The following is a 13,346-nucleotide window of genomic DNA, read 5'->3' on the forward strand; positions in this document are numbered from 1 at the left end:
GCAATGAATGCTTTTAGCTGAAAACTGAGTAATTGAGTGACAATTAAGTTATTTCTAGACGAACAAGCCCCGATCAGCACTCAGCTCTAGCCAGTCAGTTGGCCAGTTCTCTTCGCATTTTCCACTTCTCCCCAGGTTGTCCAGTTGGTCAGTTGGCGTTTTCTTTTTCGTTTTTTTTTTTGGTATGAAATATTACCAAGTTCATATCTCAATTATGAATGCCGCTGTCACAGTGGACCGCATCGGTTGTTTATTTTTATTTTCATTTTTTTTTTTCTGTTTTATCCATCGTTAATATGCTTTTCTATATGTGCTCGAAATATTTCGCATTATTTTTAGACACTTGTTTCATATTTATAGTTATGTTTGTTTACTGTTCGCATTAGTTTTGCATAGCAAACAAGACGCATTATTTATAGACGTTCCAATGATATTTATATTTATTTTTACTAATTTCAGCAGTTATTTAGTTTCAACATTAATGTCTGTTTTTATTTATGTTAATTTTTATGCAATTTAAATATTGTTTTTTTAGACTCTAATCACTTTCTCAATGGATTTGTCAATTTAAATGCTGAATAGTATTCCAATTATATTGTGTACTGCTTTTTTTATATACATAATCAATTTATATGCGAAATAGTATTAAAAGTCATATATTTTGTACTGTTTTTAATCGAAATAGTTTTCTTTTATATAAATAATCAATTTATATGCCTAATAGTATTAAATTTATATTGTTGTATATGTTTTTGTAATCCCAATTTTATTTGGTTTATACGTGATGACAATTTTATATTAATGGCTTTTTCATGCAAATTAAATATGTTTTAAAGACTTTATTTACTTTTTTCTTTTTTGCCAATATTAAAACCATAAGAATAGTAAAAGAAATAGGAAGAATTAAATTTCATCAAATCATTTTATTTTAGATTTTACTTGATATTATTTGATTTTATTAATTTTGTTATAATTACATTTAAAAATTTAAAATTTTAAAAGAATTTCAACAATATGTAATTTTGTTTTGAGTAACCCATGCTATCATGTCATGGTCCCACTGTGCTTGAAGCTGCGTTCGCTCTCTGCGCTTGCTGCGCTCTCTGAGTGAGATTAATCGCAGCTTTGACAGGCGCGCTGCATTCGACGACGACGACGCTGCTGCACTTTTTGCATTACATACATACAATACATTCAAACATGTTCACATACACATGCACATATTCATTTTTTTTCTTGAACATGATTAAGCGAGCGAACTGTTGGCGAAGCGGGGGCTGCGCAGCGCTGAGTTGTGAGCTGCGCTTTCGACTGTCTTTGACATTATCGCCTTCGTCAATCATTGCCTAGCATCATCAGCTGATGATCATCGTAATGAGCTTTTGTGAGCTTTTTGGCGTTGCCTTTGATGTTTTCATGTTTTGCTGTTTGTGGGCCGTAACGTTGAACTTTAACATCGCTTATGTCAAATTATGTCTTCATTTTTTTTTTCACGCGCGCGCGCTCCCGCTTCCAAAAGGAGGCGACAGGGCGTGGCGTCCGTGTGTCTCGACTAGCGGCTCTCAACTTTTGATTTATGCTTGTTTTTGTTTACCGCATGCTGCAATTTGTGAATTATTACGCATTCGTCTGAATGCTGCGTATGTGGTGCGAAAGGGGAGTGGGGAGGGGTAGTGCTGACAAATTGCACAAGAGCCGCGAACTTGAGAAAAACAATTGCGGGCGATAGAAAAACATGCGAATACAGCAAAACAGACGCCAAAATGCAGCGATATGAAAAGCGCAGCGACAAAACTGCAGGAAATGCCTAGAGGGGTGGGGGGTTGAGTGACCCAACAGAGCGGGAGACGTGCGTACACAATGTGCATATGTACATATGTATGCACATTTCAAAGACGAAGTCGACATCGCTGCCCCATTGTGCTTGCGCTTACATAAGCAACGCGTCGTTTCCGTCAATGCCGAACTCGCTCTCTCTCGCGCCCACACGCGCCATCGCATATGTATGTGCGTGTGTGTGTGTGCTCTCTCCCAGTCGGGCTCTCTCTCTGTTTGGCATGACGCGCTCTCTCATTCTTTGCACTGCTGCAGGCAGCGATCGCATTGCGTTGCGCATCGGGCATCGGAATCGGAATCGAACGACGCTCCTCGACCTTGACAGTGAAATTCATTTGCTGTTGACGCGGGCAGCGACGTCAACTGAGGCGCTTTTGCAATTTACGAGCGCAAATTGTTTTTGCTCTTTGCAATTTGTAGAACACTCAAACATTTTGCGTATGCGGGCGTACTGCACACTCATTATTGTATTTCTAGTTGTAGTTGTACTTGTAGTTGTTGTTCTTATTGTTGTTGTTGTTGGATTAGGTGCATTCGCCGAGCGACCTTGAACATTTTGCAATTGCCGCAACTTTGGCAGCGTGCGCACATAAAACAATACGTAGATCAAATCTAAAGCATATGTGTATGTAAATACACACATACATACGTACGTATGCATTTTTCGATATGCCTTTGAATGCACTTTCGTGATCGTGGCATAGAAATTTCACCCTACACTGAAAAGTTTCTGCTTTACAATTCTTACAACAGTAACAAAAATATTACAAGCTGCATTTAAAAATCTGTATATATTATATATGTTTATATATTATTGGAAAAAATTGCAGACTTTAAAATATATAGAGAATTTAATACTAAGCTATAAAGATATTCAAAAAATTAATACAATTTATTGGAATTTGTAGGGTAATATAGAATTTCACTTTAAGCTACAGTAAACACACCTTATTTCTGTTTTTGCGACAATTTCAAACTTAAAAATTAACAAAATTTTAGTTTGAATTGATTACCTTAAAAAAATTTCCGAAATTTAGATTTTAAAAGATAATAAAACAATATATTTTTCAATTTAGCATTTTCTATTTCTAATTCATTTTGTTTTACAAGCGTTTTTACGTTTGCAAGCATTTAAACAATTTATGTTTATAACACAAATATGAAATATAGCAATATTCGTTTTATGGGTGCATCACTGTAGCTATTTCAATGAAATAAAAGAATACAATCTATATGTAAATACGTATGTCTGCAGTTAATTAAGTTCATTTTCCTTTCGGTTCTTTGCAAACATTCAAATTCTTCAGTTTCATCTCATTTGCGCACTTTCCTCAAACGTCACAGTCCGTAAATACAAACACACACACACACACTCTCATATGCAGACACGTTTGTATATGTGTGTGTGTAGCATTGAACGTGAAGAAACGAACACTTGCCAGAGCCGCCCCTATGCCCATCCCCCTTACACTCATTCATTCTACGTTGCAGTCTCCGCGCATCTTCGTCGTGTCGATTTGTCATCTCGTTTACATTTTTTTGAGTCTTATAGGCATCACCTTAAGTGTTTTGTCATAGCCAAAATAGATTACATAATAAAATGCCCGAAATCCAATTTGTACATCAGAATTGCATAGAATTTAATAGATGCATAATTCTATGCATTTTTGTTTGCTTCTAAGTTTTTTAGTGCAAGCCGTAAACTTTTGTCTTAGGTGAGCAGTGTAAACGCTTTATTTGTCTTCGTCGCCGTCTTTTGATGTTTGGCTGGCTGCGCAGTGCGCATTATTTTGGACTTACTTTTCTATTCTGTCTCTCACTTTTGTTTCGCTTTTGTTGTTTTTGCGCATAGCATAGCGAAGCAAGTGTAAGAGCATGATGTCCGAGTAAATACCCTGCATTATGCATACTAAATATACGTGCATTGAGCAAGGGTATTAGAAACTTGCAATTGCAAGTGCGTGATGACCAAGAAAATACCCTGCATATACTAAATATAGATGCATTGAACAATGGAATCGTCATACCCTGCAGTCAGTTCTAATGTGTGCAGGGTATTAGAATAAACAACAACATGAACTAAACCGCATTTGTATAAAAATTGTGTTTGGCAATGAAAATTGTTGGACATTGGCTTTCAGCATTTACACACACACACATGAATTTTTTCGTGGCTTTTGCAGTTTTCCCCTAAAAATGTGTTTTCTTTTCTTTTGCTTTTCACATGCACCAAAAGTTGTTTTGGTTTTCATTTTGTTTTTGTAAGAATTTTAACAATTTGTGCACTTTCTTTTGCTTGCTAGCAAACATCACGTTGGTGTTGCGATTGCTGCGATTGTGGGTGTGCAAGGAGGGCAAGGACGGGGGAGCGGGGGAGGCAGCAGCAGCAGTCAGCTTTGGCAGCAGCTGCTGCGCCCCGTTTGGGTCAAGTTTTCAAGGGCACGCGTGTGCAGTGCATGATGGATGTGTTTGTGTGTGTGTGTGTGCGGGTGCGGAGAGGGAATCTAAGTGTGTGGAGAGCAAGAGTGAACAGAACTCTACTCTCTCGTGTGCCAATATGTTCGTTCGTTCTCACTCTCGCCCATCTAACGCGATCAGTTACACTTGCCCAGCCACACACACACACGCATACAAACAACGCACACGCGTTCGCCGACTCTTTCGCACGCGTTTGCGTTTGGCCTTGCACATTGCGGTTTATTCGCAGCTGCGTCACCCGCTGCACTTCCGTACACACACACACGCACACATACTAACGTTGGTTATTCTATTACACACGCTCTCTGTCTCTCTCATCGAAAAAGCTCTCTCGCCGCTCTTTGCTGTGCTCCACATCTAATGCGCGAGTGCGAGTGCAATTGTCGCAGCGACGTCGTCGTCAAAAAGTGAAAAGTTTGCTAAAATAAAAGCAAAACAAAACAAAAAAACAAAACGAAACGAAACGAGACGAGGCGAAAGAAAGAAGAAACGCAAACTTGCTGTTGCTGCGTTAGAATCGTTTTATATACGCCAACGCGCAGCGCAGCGCAGCTGCATCAGCGTCGCAGTCGCTGCCGCTGTCGCTGTCGCTGTTGTCGTTACTCGTTTTCATTTCGCCTGCGGTTTCAGTTGTCATTTTACTACAGTCGCTGTTAGTTATTTGTGTGCGTCGTCGCCGTCGCTGACGTTGCATTCTAAGTTGGTTATACTATTTTTCTCTGTTCGCACACGCATCCATCCAATCAACAAAACAAACAGCAACAACAACAGCAACAGCAACCCCCTTTCATTATTTTTGCATTTTCGTTGTTGTTGTTGCTGCTGTTTTTGTCATTCGCGCAAATTTCCGCTATTCGCTGCAGTGCGTTGAGTGCAAAGAAAAAGAGGCGCGCTAAACGCATGCGTCTCTGTCGCTTCTCAGTCGCGTCGTGATCTCAAGGCTACACGCGTCACTTGTTGTTGTTGTCGTTGTTTTTGTTGCCGCCGCCGCGTCTGCGTCTGCGCCTGCGTTGACTGCGCTGCTGCGTGTACGTGTTTTGTACGTGTTCATAAGCGCAAATTCCTTTGGACGCAGTCCGTGCCTTCGTTTATTATTGTTCTTGTTCTTATCGCGCCGCGTTGTAAAATTGCAAACAATTTTCTGTGTGTGTTTTCCTTGTGCTACGTTTTAATTATTTGCATTTTTTGTGCTCGAGTGTTTCGTTTTTTTTTTAAGTGTGTTTTTATTTATTTATTTTTTTTTTTTGCTGTTTAGCGCACAAGAAATCAACGCCACGTTTTTCATATAATTATAAGAAAGGGCAAGCAAGCGTGCAAGCGAATGAGAGAGAGCGAGAGCAAAAGGAAGAGAGAGAACAACATTTTGCAACATTTGTGAAAAATTTAAATCGTTTTTTTTGTTTTTGTTTGTACAAACAATTACAATCACAATCACATATATAATATATATATATATATAGCATATAGTGTGTGTGTGTGTGTCGTCGTCGTCGTCGTCGCTGCCTGCTGCATAAGCAAACAGGGTGAGTCAAGTTAGAAAAAAATCGAATGCAACACACATCGCGTATACGCGACGCATCACATCACGCATACGCACCGTGAATAACTTGCATATTTTGTTTTTAACTAATTTCTCTATACAACGAAAGTTTATGCTTGGGGTAGTAAGAGAGATTTAGCATTACTTTATAGTTTAAAAGTTTTTTTCCGAAATGAACATTTTTATTATATTTGATTATGAATAATATTCAAGTATTACATTTCTATATATATTTGTTTTTAAAACTATACTTTTACCATAAGTAAAATTGTTGTTGGTATAAATTTTACCATAATGAATAGTTACTGAATAGTTTATTTAATACTCTCGGTATGCATTGCATCTTCTCATTGTCTAAGACTTAAACTTGGTGTTCAAGTCTTTTAAAATTGCTTAATATGATGCGAGTTTCCTGATTTATAAAATAATTATTATTATTTATAGCACAGACATTCTGTCGTTGCAAATATTCCGTTTGTTGTCACAGTTCCGTTTTTTTTGGCTATTTTGTTTGTTGTTTTTGTTGTTTATCAGCGCGATTTGTTTTGCCTTTATCAGTGGAACGAAATTTGAAATCAAGAAGAGCATACGAAATTTGAAATGAAAACAGAAACAGAATTTGAATTGAAATAGGAGTGCATAATATGCAAGCCAGCAACAGTCGCAACCAAAAGCCGATAAACGCCAGCAGCGACGTCGACGTCGACGTCGTCGGTTTCTGATAAGTAATGATGGACGAGCTCGGTGGTGGGGGGTGGGGGAGGCGAAAGGCAGTGCTAAGCGTAAGGTGGCAGAGCGAAGGGCGCCGTATAAATGCGTGTGTGGACGATAAGGAACAATAGAAGCGAGCATAGAATAGAAAGAGAAGAGTGCGAGCGACCGAGACAGAGACAGAGAGAGAAAGCGATCTTTGCAACCAGGTGCGACTACAAAAACAAAAGCGCTGATTTCGCATAACAATCATTGTTGTTGTTGCAGTGCTCTGCTTAATGCAGCGCAACGAATTGCGGCGAAGCTTTTTCATCAGCCTACACAACAAAACAAAAAAAAAAAGGAAACAAGTTCGACAGCAACAAGAACGTTGAGCATACTCGACTACAAGATACGTAGTGTGACCAAAGCAGTGAATTTTTTATTATATTACTTTAATTTGATATGTTTTCATAATTGTATGACAGCAACAAGAACGTTGAGTGTGCTAGACTACAAGATACGCACTATTCGCAGCTTTTAGTGTGACCAGATCAGTTAATTTTCATTATGATACTTTAATTTTAGATATATTCATACTTCAGTGTGACCAGAGTAGTTTATTTTCATTATATTAAATTATTATTATGATATTTGCATATTTCAATGTGACCAGAGCAGTGAATTATTATTATATATCTTTAATTTTAGATATATTCAGTGTGACCAGAGTAGTTTATTTTTATTATATTACATTAATATTATGATATTTGCATATTTCAATGTGACCAGATCAGTAATTTTTATAATATTACCTTTTTGATATATATTTTTTCGAAATCCAGTGTGACCAGAGCAGTTAATTATTATTATATATATTTAATTTGACCAGAGCAGTTAATTTTTACAATATTACCTTTTTGATATATATTTTCGAAATCCAGTGTGACCAGATCAGTTAATTATTATAATATATCTTTAATTTTATATATTTGCCTTATTTATGTTTTTAAGATTGATTAAATATGAGTTGAAAATGCTGCAAATTATCAAATTCGAAAATTTTAATTTCTATTTATTAAAGAAAAGACTCAAATATTTTCAAATACAAAGTTTGCTATGAATTGTGTAAAATATTAAAATGTGCTAATTCTGAGTTAAAATAATTATGCATTAAAATGCAATTGCTGCTGACTTTGGTTAAAATGCCCTTTTTGGGCTCTGAGTGTGTGGGGTACGAAAAGACCAAAAACACAGCAACAGCAACTACAACTAGAAAAAGAGAGCGAGAAAGAGAGAGCGTGAGAGAGAGAGAGAGAGAAAGAGAGAGCGAAAATAAGGTAAAACCGAAAAACCAACCGCAAAAACGTGGCAAGCAGGAAGATTGGGGCAGAGAGCGATGATGTTGGATAGCAAAAATCAAGACTAGAGAACACAAGCAGTAGTTGAAGGAAGGAGGAGCAAAGAGGTGTGGTGGGGGCGGGGTCGGGTGCAGAGCTTGAGCATAGCTGATTTTCCCACGAGTGCCGCAACGCTTTTCATCAACGTCAGCGTTGACAGACAGCCAACGACAACAGATGCGAATGAGAATAGACAAAACACAACAACACAACAAAAAAAAAAGCAGAAGAGAAGAGAAAAACAAGGGACAAAAACAAAAACAAAAAAAAGAAAACAAGTAAAACACAGTGCAAAAAACTAAAACGAAACGCGAAAAGTGAAGCAGCGATGCTCAGGTGTGAATAGCATTTTGTGTTTTTGTTGTTGTTGCCCAGTTTCCTCAGCTTTCCAGTCAAACACTCCCACACACAGACAGAGAGAGGAGAGGAAGAGAGAGAGCGAGATAGACAACACCCCTCTGGCATCCTAAAAACACTCATAAATTTGATTCAATTATAGGCAAATGGGAAAATGCGAAAATGGCAAGTGAAAGGCATGAAAACTCATGTTGCACGTTTAGCTTAGCGGCAGTTGTGAGGTTGCAACTGCAGTGCAGTGAAGGGGCAACTAAAGGCCAAAGGAAGTTGCAAATGAGTTTGGTAAACGATGCCCGAACAAACTGCATTCAAAAAGCAAATCAACCAATCAAGAAATGTGTATTTTTAAAAGATAATTCAAACAATTTTCCTTTTTTTTTAATTTTTATTTTTAAATTTTGTTAAGATACTTTGTTAAATTAGTTTTCAAATATAAAAGTGAAAAGTAATTGATTTTTAATTATTTATTATTTTATTAGTTTATTTATTAATTTGGAAAAAGATTAAGATTAAGTTATGTGATTTAATAAATTTAAGAATCGAAACGTTTTCTATATTTATACTATTCAAAACTAATATGAATTTGAAACTTGTTTTAAATTTCCTTTTACTATTTATTTAAATTCCCTTTTTAGTTTTGTTTTTTTTTTTGAATATTTTTGTAATTCTGAAATAATAAAATAATTTTGACATTAATTTTTTTGAATAGCCTTTAATAGTAAATTAAATGAAGTCATCAAATTTATGAAAATTCATTGACTAGCTTTTGGGTTATTTGTTTTTAGTATTTTAAAGGTATCTAGTACATTTTAAAATTAATACCAAACTATACTATATAAGCTATATATTTCTTTAAAATTATTCAGCATAATATTTGTATTATTTTGATATATTTGATTCATCTTAGTTTGATTTACGCAAAATGAAATCATTTTGCATTTGCATAATGACAAAATTTGTCATGCAAATGCGAAAACGATATTGCGTTTAATTAATTGAATGTTGAAATGGAAATGCAAAATGCAAAATGCAAAATGAAAAATGCATTCACAGCTCATTTCTAAGTAGTTTCGCTTCGACTTGCATTCATTTTGTGGGTTGTGCTCGAGTTTCTTAAGCAGTTGCATTCGCTGCTTTTGTTGTTGTCCTCTCTCTTTTAACTTATTTGATATTGTTGCTGTTGTTGTTGTTGTATCGTGACAGCGGCGTCGTCATCGTAAAAAAAAAAATACAACAACGAAAAAAAATAAATAAATATATGGGTGTGGGAAAAGTGGGCGGAGTTAAAAGTGCGACTCGTCGTCGTCGTCGTCGTCAGCGTCGTTGGCGGTGGCGTCAACTCTTCGTGTCTGTGTATTTAGTTGTAATTGCATTTGTACAACAACGACAACAACAGCAACAACAATCGCTAGTACAACGACAACGACAACGACAACTGCAGCAACAACAATTTGCTATTTGCTGTTTTTTGTAGTTTGCATGCGACACGCGCTTAAATTGAATTGGATCATATCAGCCTGTTTTTTTTTTCTGCTTCTCTTCTCTCTTTTTTTCCTGTTCACATTGCTCATACGCAGTGTTGTTGTTGTTACTTTGCTGTAGTAAAGTAAATTTGTAGCCACGCCTTAACGCTCGCTGCCTTTCTCTCGCCAACTGGACATTTGAAAGTTGTCGTTTTTCCTCCCAACAAGCATTTAAATTGTAACTATTTATGTGCTGCATACCCTGTAAATAGTTGTCCCCAAATAAACTCTCATATTTTTTTGGTATTTTTAATGAGATTCCTGTATTAAAAGCTGGGTTTGTTATTAAGTGTATTAACTGTTAAAGTTGCAGATCGATAAATTATAGATATTTTTAGATTGATAATTATGCACTTTATTAGAAATTGGGATAATTTCAAGTGTATAAAAGAATTGCGACGTAATTCTTAAAATATACCGAAAAAATACCGAATTACTTCAAGTCATATACCGAAAAATACTAGAATATACTAAATGCAATCGTAACTAAATACCGAAAAATACTTTGCCATACAGTTTTTGTGTATTCGATTTGCCCGTTTTTATATACCAAAATATACCAAATTAACATACCGGAATAATACAAAAATATAAATTAATAAACCGAAATAATACAATATGACAGAGTCTAAATAAACCACATAACAATGAAAACCAAAAAAGCTATATACATTATATACCAAGAAAATACTAAAATATACCAAATTCTATACAAACTATATATTAGACTTATACTAAAATATACCGAATGGTATACAAACTATATATGGAAAACACCCAAAATGTATACCAAAGGCTATACAAATGATATACCGAAAAAATACTAAATATACCAAAGTAATGTATTGCCAAATTGGAAACTCAATTTTATATGGCGTTTTTGTTTCTACACAACTTGTTTTAAGCACTTACCTTGTATAGGGTACTTTTGGAATATACCAAAAGAATACTAAATTATACCAAATGGTCAAACTTTAACTAGATTTTCATATAGTGTGTTTTGTGTTCACTTTCCCTGTTTTTAGGCACACACCTTGTTTAAGGTCTTCTTGAAATATACCAAATGAATATACCAAAAGAATACTAAATTACACCAAATCGTCAAGCTTTAACTTGATTTGTCTATAGCTTGTTTTGTATTCATTTTCCCTGTTTTTAAGCACTCACCTAGTTCAGGGTCTTCTTGAAATATACCAAATGAATATACCAAAAGAATACTAAATTACACCAAATCGTCAAGCTTTAACTTGATTTGTCTATAGCTTGTTTTGTGTTCACTTTCCCTGTTTTTAAGCACTCACCAAGTACAGGGTATGTGCTAGTTGTGCTATCCGCTTCGAGTGCTTGGCTCATTTGTTTAAGCTGCAGTTTTGGTTGCGTAGACGCGTCATTGTTATTGTGGCCCTGAAATGTCCATTATTTCATTAGGCAACAATTGATTTCCTTGCCACGCAATTGGCAATTGGCAATCGGCAAATGGCAATTGCCGCAAGCTGCATTTGCAGCTGCATTTGAACTTGCCACACAATTTGATGAATGAGTTTAATCAATTTTCACAGCACTCGCTGCAGTTGCCAGTTGGGCAGTTGGGCACTTTGCCATTGTTGCAAAGGTTGATTGTTGATTGTTGCAGTTCCAGTTTCAATTCTTGGCCAGCTCTGAGTGCTGAGTGTGTTCAGTGTCCAGCCCCCCAAATACCCAAGTGTGCACTTGACTCTGACTGCAAACGCAGAGTCTCAGAGACTGAGACTCAAACACAGACTCAGACTGAGACTCAGACTCAGACTGAGACTGCACTGAATTGCGCTTAATTGCAGTTCGCACTTATGTAATGGGGCCGAGCAAATCCAAATCGAAAAGCAATGCAATCCATTCTCTCCATTCCAATCTCCATCCACAATATTCAATGAATACAATGCGAGGCGGCATTCGCTTTGTTGTTGCTGATCGATTGTTTATTAATAAGCCAGTTCTTAATGTACCTAAGCATCTATATATCTATCTCTCTCTCTCACTCTTTCTCACTCTTTGTGTGTATTTCCATTCTGCACTTCATTATTATCTTTATCTAATTGCCGCTTTTGCCTTTCGTTCTATTTTCAGGTAAGTGCAGCCTGAGATCTCTACACGATTCATTTGTGCCGCGAATCCACAAAAGTTAATGGGTAAATCTTGTGTTAGTTAAAAAAAAAAAACGAAGATACTTTTTGCCTTACTACAATCTTTATTTCTTTATACAAACTAGGGGTAAATATACTAAACATTTAAGGTGTCTTAACACTTTGATTTGAACCTGATTAGAAAACTTTGAATTATGTATATTTCCTTATAAAGAATTTCGATTTATTTAAAAATGTGAGTTAAACAAGATTGACAAATTTGAAAAATTTGTATAAATACATACGTCAATACAAGATACAATACAAGTCAATTAAGAAAAGTAAAAACTGTATGTATGCATGTATAAACAAATTCAAAATAGGAGCTTAATTTAGTAGAAATGAAAACGTAAGCGCTAGTATTTTTATATACTGTATATTTTATAGTATATGTGTTTTTTAAAGTATATTGTATTTCTATATACTATATATTTTTTAGTATTTTAGTCGTATTTGAAGTATATAGTATTTTTATATACTATATATTTTATACTATACGTAGTATTTTCTAAAATATAGTATTTTGATAAACTAAATATTGTGTAGTATTTTTAGTCTTATTTGAAGTACATAGTATTTTTATATACTATATATTTTATACCATAAGCAGTATTTTCTAAAATATAGTTTTTTAATATACTAAATATTATATAGTATTTTTAGCCTTATTGGAAGTATATAGTATTTTTATATACTATATATTTTATACCATAAGTAGTATTTTCTAAAATATAGTATTTTAATATACTAAATATTTTGTAGTATTTTTAGTCTTATTTGAAGTATATAGTATTTTTATATATTACATATTCTGTAGTATATGAAGTATTTGTTGTGCTGTGTAGTATTTTTATATACTATATATATTTTATGGCATATAGAGTATTTCTTAAATAAATTTACAACACTGTGCTCTGCACATTTAGTTAATTTTTTTTTCCATTTTGCGAGCATCCCTTGTGAGTAAAGTGCACAGAAGTGAACTTTATAGGAAAAACGGACTCACTGACTGGCTCGCTGACTCTTTATGCTTGCACTCACCGTTATAAAGTCCTGTTCCGTCTGTCTGTCCGTCTGTTTGTCTGTCCGTCTGTCTGTCAGCTGTTTGTGTTGACCCAATTTCATGATGCGCGACTTTTTGCGAGGGGAAGATTTCTATCAGCTTAATGAATATTGGCAACCCTTTTATGTTCGTTTTGTGTTCTTACTTCATTTTTTCGTTTTTTTTTTTTTGGCCAGGTGAAAGTTGTGGCACGTGCCGCAGTGTGTGGCAGCTGCAGGATATGTTGCGCTAATTGTGAGGGAAATGCGCCAGACTCTTCTTCTATGTGCCGTTAGGTTCCTTTTCCTGCCACCAGGGTGA

The 13,346-nt window shown here is 35.5% G+C and overlaps 1 protein-coding gene across 5 annotated transcripts in view; it reads left to right on the forward strand.

The window, feature by feature from the left end:
- LOC117577893 (pneumococcal serine-rich repeat protein) overlaps positions 1 to 13,346 on the forward strand; it is a 207,837-nt gene that overhangs the window by 79,917 nt on the left and 114,574 nt on the right. The window contains exon 1 of one of the 5 annotated variants that reach the window (XM_034262872.2): positions 5,711 to 5,837. The exons of the other annotated variants lie outside the window; for them this stretch is intronic. The gene's annotated coding sequence lies outside the window, so the exon portion shown is untranslated. Of the gene's footprint in view, positions 1 to 5,710; positions 5,838 to 13,346 lie in introns of those variants that run through there. 5 annotated transcript variants of the gene reach the window in all.

The sequence above is a fragment of the Drosophila albomicans genome, chromosome X (assembly GCF_009650485.2).
Source record: "Drosophila albomicans strain 15112-1751.03 chromosome X, ASM965048v2, whole genome shotgun sequence".
In the NCBI taxonomy this organism is placed as follows: Eukaryota; Metazoa; Arthropoda; class Insecta; order Diptera; family Drosophilidae; genus Drosophila; species Drosophila albomicans.